This window comes from Geotrypetes seraphini, chromosome 10 (genome assembly GCF_902459505.1).
Source record: "Geotrypetes seraphini chromosome 10, aGeoSer1.1, whole genome shotgun sequence".
Classification (NCBI taxonomy): domain Eukaryota; kingdom Metazoa; phylum Chordata; class Amphibia; order Gymnophiona; family Dermophiidae; genus Geotrypetes; species Geotrypetes seraphini.
The window spans coordinates 145,075,917-145,084,241 of record NC_047093.1 but is presented as its reverse complement, the minus strand read 5'-3'; the positions used below and the strand labels follow the sequence as shown (position 1 = coordinate 145,084,241).

At 52.5% G+C, this 8,325-nt stretch overlaps 1 protein-coding gene across 1 annotated transcript in view; it reads right to left on the bottom strand.

Moving 5' to 3' along the window:
- The window catches only part of LENG9 (leukocyte receptor cluster member 9), a 28,055-nt gene that overhangs the window by 3,012 nt on the left and 16,718 nt on the right, over positions 1-8,325 (bottom strand). The gene's annotated exons all lie outside the window — the stretch shown is intronic.

The following is an 8,325-nucleotide window of genomic DNA, read 5'->3' as shown; positions in this document are numbered from 1 at the left end:
TTCGGTGTCTTGGGCCTCAACACCTCCCGAAATCGTGCCAGCCTTGCTCGACACTTACTGCCCGTGCTTTCAAGCATCGTTGCATCTTGTGGGAGCAGCTTTTCAGCATGAAGTCTTCGATGGAGCTTTCGTCATCAAAGGGTGCTTCACCATCAACCTCATCCGAGGCTCTCCAGGCTTCCACATCTTCTGCTCCGAGCCTCATCAAACCTGCCTCGTTTGTACCGACTCTGTCTTCAACACCGGCTGCGGTGCCTTCCTCTGTCTCTTCAGGTCAGGTAGCACAGCAGCCCATTCCCCCGGTGGTGCTTAAAGTGCCCAAGGCTTCTAAGTCCAAGCACTCTCACATTGCCTCGAGGGAGATCGAAGCCCATGCAGGTGGTCCCGTTGGAGACGCGGATCCATCCTTGCCGGCTTTGTTCCAGATCTTATTGGAGAAGCAATTCATTCAGCTCTTTATCACAATGGGGCCGAAGCTTCTCTCTCAAATCCAGCCTGGGCATGCGGAGGTCTCCCGCAAGGTCGAGCCGCCTCCTGTGCCTCAGTCGTATGCACACTCTCTACAGCAGTGGTCTCAAACTTGCGGCCCAGGGGGCCATATGCGGCCCGCCTGGTACTATTTTGCGGCCCGCAGTCTTTACTAGTGCTGCCCACTCTTTGCGGTGTCCTCCGGTTCCCCCCTGGTCTGCTCTTACCTTCAGATAATTACTGCAGCCTGCAGAGAGGATTGCCAGTGCTGTAGCGATCCTGGCAGGCTGCCGTCGTCCTCAGCAGCATATTCTCTCTGCCACGATCCTGCCCCTGACGTCAGAGGAGGGGCAGAACCACGGAAGAAGGAACATGCTGCAGAGGCCGATGGCAGCCTGCAAGGAATGCTACAGCACCAGTGATCCTCTCTGCAGGCTGCGATAATTAGTTGAAACTAAGACCACGGAAGAAGGAACATGCTGCAGAGGCCGATGGCAGCCTGCAAGGAATGCTACAGCACCAGTGATCCTCTCTGCAGGCTGCGATAATTAGTTGAAACTAAGACCGGGAGGCAAGGGGGGGACATGCAGGCCTTCAGGGGAGGGAAGATTTATAAACTATAAAGAGTTTCACCTCATGCAAAATTGTCATTTCTTTAATAAGACATTAACTATTTTTTTTTTGCGGCCCTCTAAGTACCTACAAATTCAATGTGGCCCTGCAAAGGGTTTGATTTTGAGACCACTGCTCTACAGGGAGCAAAGTCTCTGCGAGTGTCTGGTCTGGCATCGATGCATGCATCGCAAGTAGTAGAGTCTTTGCCCATGCCTCCGTTGGAACCTGTCCACTTGATGCAAGGAGCAGAGTCTTTGCGAGTGCCTCGAGGTTCTTCCACCCAACCACTGCTGCTTCGTTCCACAGCCTCCAGCCCCATCCATTCTCTGGGGGCTTCGACGAGGACACTCTCCTCGAGTATCGAGGCCTGCTTCGAGGAACAGCTCACATCATCGATTGAGGCATTCTTCGAAGCATTCATCCAGGCACGCCTCGCCTTATCGAAAGCAGCCTTTTCTTCAGTATTCCTCACCGTCTACTTTGACCCTTTCACTTCCGGATCTCGAGGACCCGGTGGGGCCTTTTTCTCCATCCAGATCTCCGTCTTCATTGGACCAAGCTGCCTCGACGTCCTCGAGTCCCTCTCGAGGCCAGGCTTTGGCAGATCAGCTGTCTTTTTCTTTTCTATATCAGATGGCAGCTGATTTGGATATTCAACTGGACACTGGGTCCAAATTTTCTAAGGAGTATCTCGAGACCATGCATCTCCCTCAACCTCCTGCGGAATCCCTCAGGCTTCCTCTCCACAAGCTTTTGGATCAAACTTTTGTCCGCTGTCTGGAAACTCCTTATTCCATTCCAGCTGTTCCAGGGAAATTGGATTCCACATACAGGACTGTCCAAGACAGTGCTCAATTGTCTCATCAATCCCTTCTGGTGGAATCTTCTTTGAAGCGTTCTCACCCTTCTCAAGTCTATGCCACTGTTCCCCCGGGCAGAGAGGGCAAGACGATGGACAGATTTGGTCGTCGCATGTACCGGAACTCCATGATGACCTCCAGAGTTCTCAACTACAATTTTCATTTCATCACCTATTTTGAGTTTTTCCTATCCATCCTTCACAAGTTCATGCCCTATTTGGATTCTCGGGCACACTTTGAGTACCAGGAAGTCCTGGCATCATTGTCCCAGCTTCGACTGCAACTTCTTCAGTCCTCATATGATGCCTTTGAACTGTCTGCTCGGGCTACTGCTTGCTCGGTGGCCATGCGACGTCTGGCGTGGCTCCATACCATCAACATGGACCCAAATCTGCAGGACCGGCTGGCTAATGTCTCTTGTGTTGGCACTGACCTCTTTGAGTCTATTGAAGCTGCCACCAAGAAGCTTTCGGACCACGGGAAGTCCTTTCAATCTATTCTCCGTCCTAAGCCAGCTCCTCTTCGGCCTTCACGCCCACCTCTGATTTACCAATGGCGTTTTCCACCAAAACAGGCTCCTGTCACCCGTCAGCTTGTCAAGAGGCAACATCCTCAGAAGCAGCAGAAGCCTTATCCACCTGCTGTACCCAAGGCTCCTCAGCCTTTTTGATTGTCTCAAAGCATAACCTCAGTCGTTCTGCCTTTTTCCGTTTTTCCGCCTATCGGAGATCGTCTCCATCATTTTTACCACCGATGGACGACTATTACCACCGACCTCTGGGTCCTTTCCATCGTCAGGGAGGAATACTCTCTTCAGTTCCATCAAGGTCCTCCGTAACATCCTCCAAGAGAGTATCCTTCCAACTCGACAAAGACCGCCCTTCTTCAGAAAGCTCAAGCTTTGCTTCAGCTTCGAGCTATCGAGCCCGTTCCTTTGGCTCAACAGAACAAGGGTTTTTACTCCCGGTACTTCCTTGTTCCAAAGAAGACGGGTGATCTGCGTCCTATTTTGGATGTCAGGGTGCTCAACAAATTTCTAGTCAGAGAAAAGTTTCGCATGTTGACCCTAGCATTCCTGTATCCCCTCCTCGAGCAGAACGACTGGTTATCCCAGGACAAGCAGGCAGGTATTCTCACTAGTGGGTGATGTCATCCGACAGAGCCCCGATACGGACATCTCACAAGCATATTTTGCTTGAAGAAACTCAGAAGTTTTGAGATGCCCGCACCGCGCATGCGCCAGTGCCTTCCAGCTCGATGGTCCGGGCGCGTCTCCTCAGTTCTTTTCTTTCCGCGGAGCTGAGAAGTTTTACTTCGATTCTGCGCTGACTGAATTCCCGTTTTTTGCCTTCTAACTAGCCGCGGTTTGAGTTCTTTTTACTCATCGTGTGTTTTATTTCTTTTAAAAAAAAAAAATTTCTTCTGGCGATTCGGCCGCGTGGCTCAGGCCCCGCTCCTTCGATCTCGAGGCGGAGCTTTTTCGGCATATGTCCCGGCCAATTACCGGTTTTAAAAAGTGTAGGAAGTGCCAGTGCGCGATTTCGCTGACGGACCTGCATCGACGCTGCCTGCAGTGTCTTGGTCCAGAGCAGTTCCCGAAATCGTGCCGGCCTTGTTCCACTCTTACAGCGCGGGCGTTTAAGCGTTGCTGTTTTTTGTGGGAGTCGATGTTCAAAATGGAAGCTACGAAGGAACCTTCAGCTTCGACTTCGGCTGCCGCTTCGCCTGCCCATGCGAAGCCCGCCACCACTCCTACTGCTCCGTCTCCTGAAGCCGGCTTCGTTTGTCCCGGTTTCGACCCCGACTTCGGCGCCGGTGCCTTCCTCCGTCTCCTCAGATCAGGTACCGCCTTCTACCATTCCACCCGTGGTTATCAAAGTGCCGAAAGCTTCCAAGCAAAAGCACTCGACCACGAAGGAGCGCAAAGACCGTGCTGGAGGACCCCCTTTCGGTGCGGATCCCTCCATATCAGCTTCGTTGCGGTCCCTTTTGGAGGCTCAGTTCGTCGAGCTCATGCACACCATGGGACCTAAGTTAATTGCCACCATCCAGGGTGACCTTCCGATTCCGGGGGGCGGACCGCCCCTCCTCCTCGCCGGTCGGTCTTGCTGCTTGGCGAGGAGGAGCGGCATATGGGGCCGGTCCCTCGAGGCGGGCCTCCTTTAGTGACATGCCCCCTTTAGAGCCTATCTCGCCTCCAGATGAAGAGGTCTGGCATACCTCTTCGGGTAATCGAAACCCTGGGCATCGCAAGTCTCGGGAAGAATTCTTCCGCACTCCTTACCAGGCCTGGACTGCATCTCGAGAAGCGTCGAATCTCCCGCCTCTTCGCTCCACGGCCTCGAGTCCCATCTACTCGCTAGAGGCGTCGGGGGACCATGCTAAGCATCGTCATTCTAGATCCCCCTCCAGACACCGGGAGGGGCATCGGTCCAGGCACTCCTCGCGGCACTCGGAAGTTTCACCGCAGAAGAAGCTGCCACGCCTGGGGTACTCTTCATCAGACATGTCCCCTCCGCAGGGGCCGGAGTACGAGGAACCGTCTAACTCTTTTTCTCCCTGTTGATCCCAGGTCTCTCTGGATCCCGAGGCCTCGACTTTGTCCAGTCCTTCTCGGAGGCCTGTGCTGAAGGATCAATTGTCTTTTTCTTCTTTCCTCCGGCAGATGGCGGATGACCTAGATATTACCTTGGACACCGGTTCTCGGTACTCCAAGGAATACCTCAACATCATGCATTTGCCTAATCCTCCTGCGGAGTCTCTTCGCCTGCCTCTGCATAAACTACTCGATCAAACGTTTATGAGATGTTTTGAAACGCCATACTCCATTCCTGCGGTCCCGGGCAAGTTGGATGCACGATACCGCACGGTTCATCACAAGGGGTTTGAGGGCTCTCAACTCTCTCACCAAGCCCTGCTGGTCAAATCCTCCCTCAAGCGGTCTCATCTGTCCCAGGTATACGCCTCGGTGCCTCCGAGTCGCGAGGGCAGGACAATGGATAAGTTTGGGAGGAGGATATACCAGAACTCGATGATGGCTTCCCGAGTTCTCAATTATACTTTTCATTTTGCATCTTATTTGGAGTTCTTCCTGCCTGTGCTTCGGAAGTTCACACCTTACATTGAATCTCAGGCTTGATTCGAATTTGAGGAAGTAGTGGCCTCGCTGTCCCAGCTACGTCTCCAGTTGATGCAATCCTCTTACGATGCCTTTGAGCTTTCGGCACGGGCTGCCACCTGTTCCGTGGCTATGCGTCGATTGGCATGGCTTCGGACCATTGACATGGACCCGAACCTCCAGGACAGACTTGCCAATGTTCCTTGTGCGGGAGCGGATTTATTTGACGAGTCCATCGAGACTGTGACGAAGAAATTATCTGACCATGAAAAGTCTTTTCAGTCCATCCTTCGGCCCAAGCCTAAGCCTCAACAGTCTCGACCTGCTAGACCGCCCTTGATCTATCAGCGGCGTTACACTCCAAGGCAGGCTCCAGCTGCGAGGCAACCAGCGAAGAGGCAGCCTCAGAAGGCTCAGCAAAAACCTGAGCCTCCTACTGTCCCCAAGGCTCCTCAGCCTTTTTGACTCTCTTCCAGGGAGCATAACCGACCTCATTCTGCATCCTCCTGTTTTTCCCATCGGGGGTCGCCTCCATCATTTCTTTCATCGCTGGGAGGCTATTACCACCGACCTCTGGGTCCTTTCCATCGGGTCCCTCCGGACCATCCTCCAAGAGAGTATCCTTCGAACTTGACACAGACCGCCCTTCTTCAGGAAGCTCAAGCTTTGCTCCGGCTTCGGGCCGTCGAGCCGATCCCTGTGGACCAACACAACCGGGGTTTCTACTCCCGGTACTTCCTCGTCCCGAAGAAGACGGGCGACCTGCAACCCATACTGGACCTTCGGGTCCTCAACAAGTTCTTGGTCAAGGAGAGGTTTCGCATGCTGACCCTTGCTTCCCTCTACCCCCTCGAGCAGAACGACTGGTTATGCTCTCTGGATCTCAAGGAGGCCTACACTCACATTCCCATTCATCCGGCCTCTCGCAAGTTCCTCAGATTTCGGGTGGGACATCTCCATCTGCAGTATCGAGTGCTTCCATTCGGCCTGTCCTCGTCTCCCAGAGTCTTCACGAAGTGTCTGGTAGTGGTGGCCGCTGCACTACGGAACAGGGGTCTTCAGGTTTTTCCCTACCTCGACGACTGGCTCATCAAGGCCCCCTCAGCTCCAGAGGTCATTTCGGCGACCCTGGCTACAATTTGCTTCCTGCAGAGTTTGGGCTTCGAGATCAACTTCCCCAAATCTCATCTACAGCCTACCCAGTCTCTCCCCTTCATCGGGGCGGTCCTGGATACCATTCGACTCAGAGCATTCCTTCCTCCTCAGCGCATGGATGCTCTTCTTCATCTCTGCCAGTCTGTGTCTTCTCACCAGTCCATCTCAGCGAGACACATGATGGTCCTCCTGGGCCACATGGCCTCTACAGTTCATGTGACGCCTTTTGCCAGACTCCATCTCAGAATTCCTCAGTGGACCCTGGCTTCTCAATGGACTCAGGTGTCAGACCCGTTGACTCGACACATCATAGTCACTCCTGCTCTTCGACAGTCTCTACTTTGGTGGATGACCTCTTTGAATCTAGCCAGAGGTTTGCTGTTTCACACTCCTCCCCACCAGAAGGTTCTCGCAACCGATTCATCGACCTATGCCTGGGGAGCTCATCTGGATGGTCTTCGCACTCAGGGATTCTGGACCAGTGCGGACCGACTCCATCAAATCAATCTTCTGGAGCTCAGAGCCATCTTCAATGCTCTTCAGGCTTTTCAACATCTGCTTCACGACATGGTGGTCCTCATTCGCAAAGACAATCAGGTCGCCATGTATTATGTCAACAAGCAGGGGGGCACGGGCTCGGCCTCCCTCTGCCAGGAAGCTCTCAGAGTCTGGGATTGGGCGGTTCGCCACAACACCTTCCTCAAAGCTGTCTACATTCAGGGGAAGGACAATGTCTTGGCGGACAACATAAGTCGTCTCCTCCAGCCTCACGAATGGACACTCCATTCCAAGCCCCTTCATCAGATCTTCTCTCAGTGGGGGACGCCTCAGATAGACCTCTTTGCGGCTCCCCACAATTTCAAGCTGCCTCAATTCTGCTCCAGGATCTACACTCCTCATCGTCTTGAGGCAGATGCCTTTCTGCTGGATTGGGGGAATCGCTTTCTGTATGCGTTTCCTCCCTTTCCTCTCATTCAAAAGACTCTGGTCAAGCTGAAGTCCGACCATGCCACCATGATTCTGATAGCTCCTCGGTGGCCCAGACAACCTTGGTTCTCCCTTCTACTTCAACTCAGCAGCAGGGAGCCATTCCTTCTTCCAGTGTTTCCTTCACTGCTTACTCAGCATCAGGGATCTCTACTTCATCCCAACCTGCAGTCTCTCCACCTGACAGCTTGGTTCCTCTCAACGTAACTCCTCACCAGTTTTCCCAGGCGGTGAGGGATGTCTTGGAGGCTTCCAGGAAGCCTGCTACTTGTCAATGCTACTCCCAAAAATGGACTAGATTTTCTTCATGGTGTGTTTCCAATTCGAGAATGACACGGGGGAAAAATTTGTCCCCGTCACCGCCCCGTCCCACCATCCTCTGCACCGCCCCGTCACAGCCATTCCCTTCACCGCCCTGTCACCGCCACTGCCATCCCTTTCACCGCTCCGTCACCGCAGCATACATTTATTCTTTCTCTGAGGTCTCCCTTTCCTGCTTTTCTTGAGCAATGCAATTTACCTTTTGTTCCATGTCAGGCAGTGATATATGAATCTCGTTTTGTGGAAGGTTTGCTGACTTAAGGCTTTACCGAAAAGGAGCAAGGTGTGTATTAGAGGGAAGAGAACAAATGACTCGTGGTTCTAATTACCAGGCCCCCCTCCACAATAACATTGCACATGGATATGAAATAATCCTTTTTCCAGTGCAGAAATGAACAAAAGGCTGTTACTGCATGATCTGCATAGTACTGTCCATTTAACAGACTGCAAAAAAATGATTGGGTCCTGATTTTCCTATGGTAATTCAGGATTTTTGCAATTAAATAAAGGATTAAATATCTCCTAAAGGTGGTGGGAAAGTATCAGGGCCAAGCATTTGCAGGTTACCGAAAATGGCTGATTTCCTGGTCTGGGAATGGCACTGCTGTGTGTTCCATTCGAGCCCCCTGTGGGCATGTCATTGCATAGTGAGCATATTTCAATATACTAAGGGTATGATGCACAAAGCTCCATCAATTCCAGTTAAAAATGCTGGGTTGGGAGGGTGGTGGATACATGGAACGCGCTTCCAGAGGCTGTTGTAGACAAGAAAACATTAAATGGTTTCAAAGAAGGTTTGGA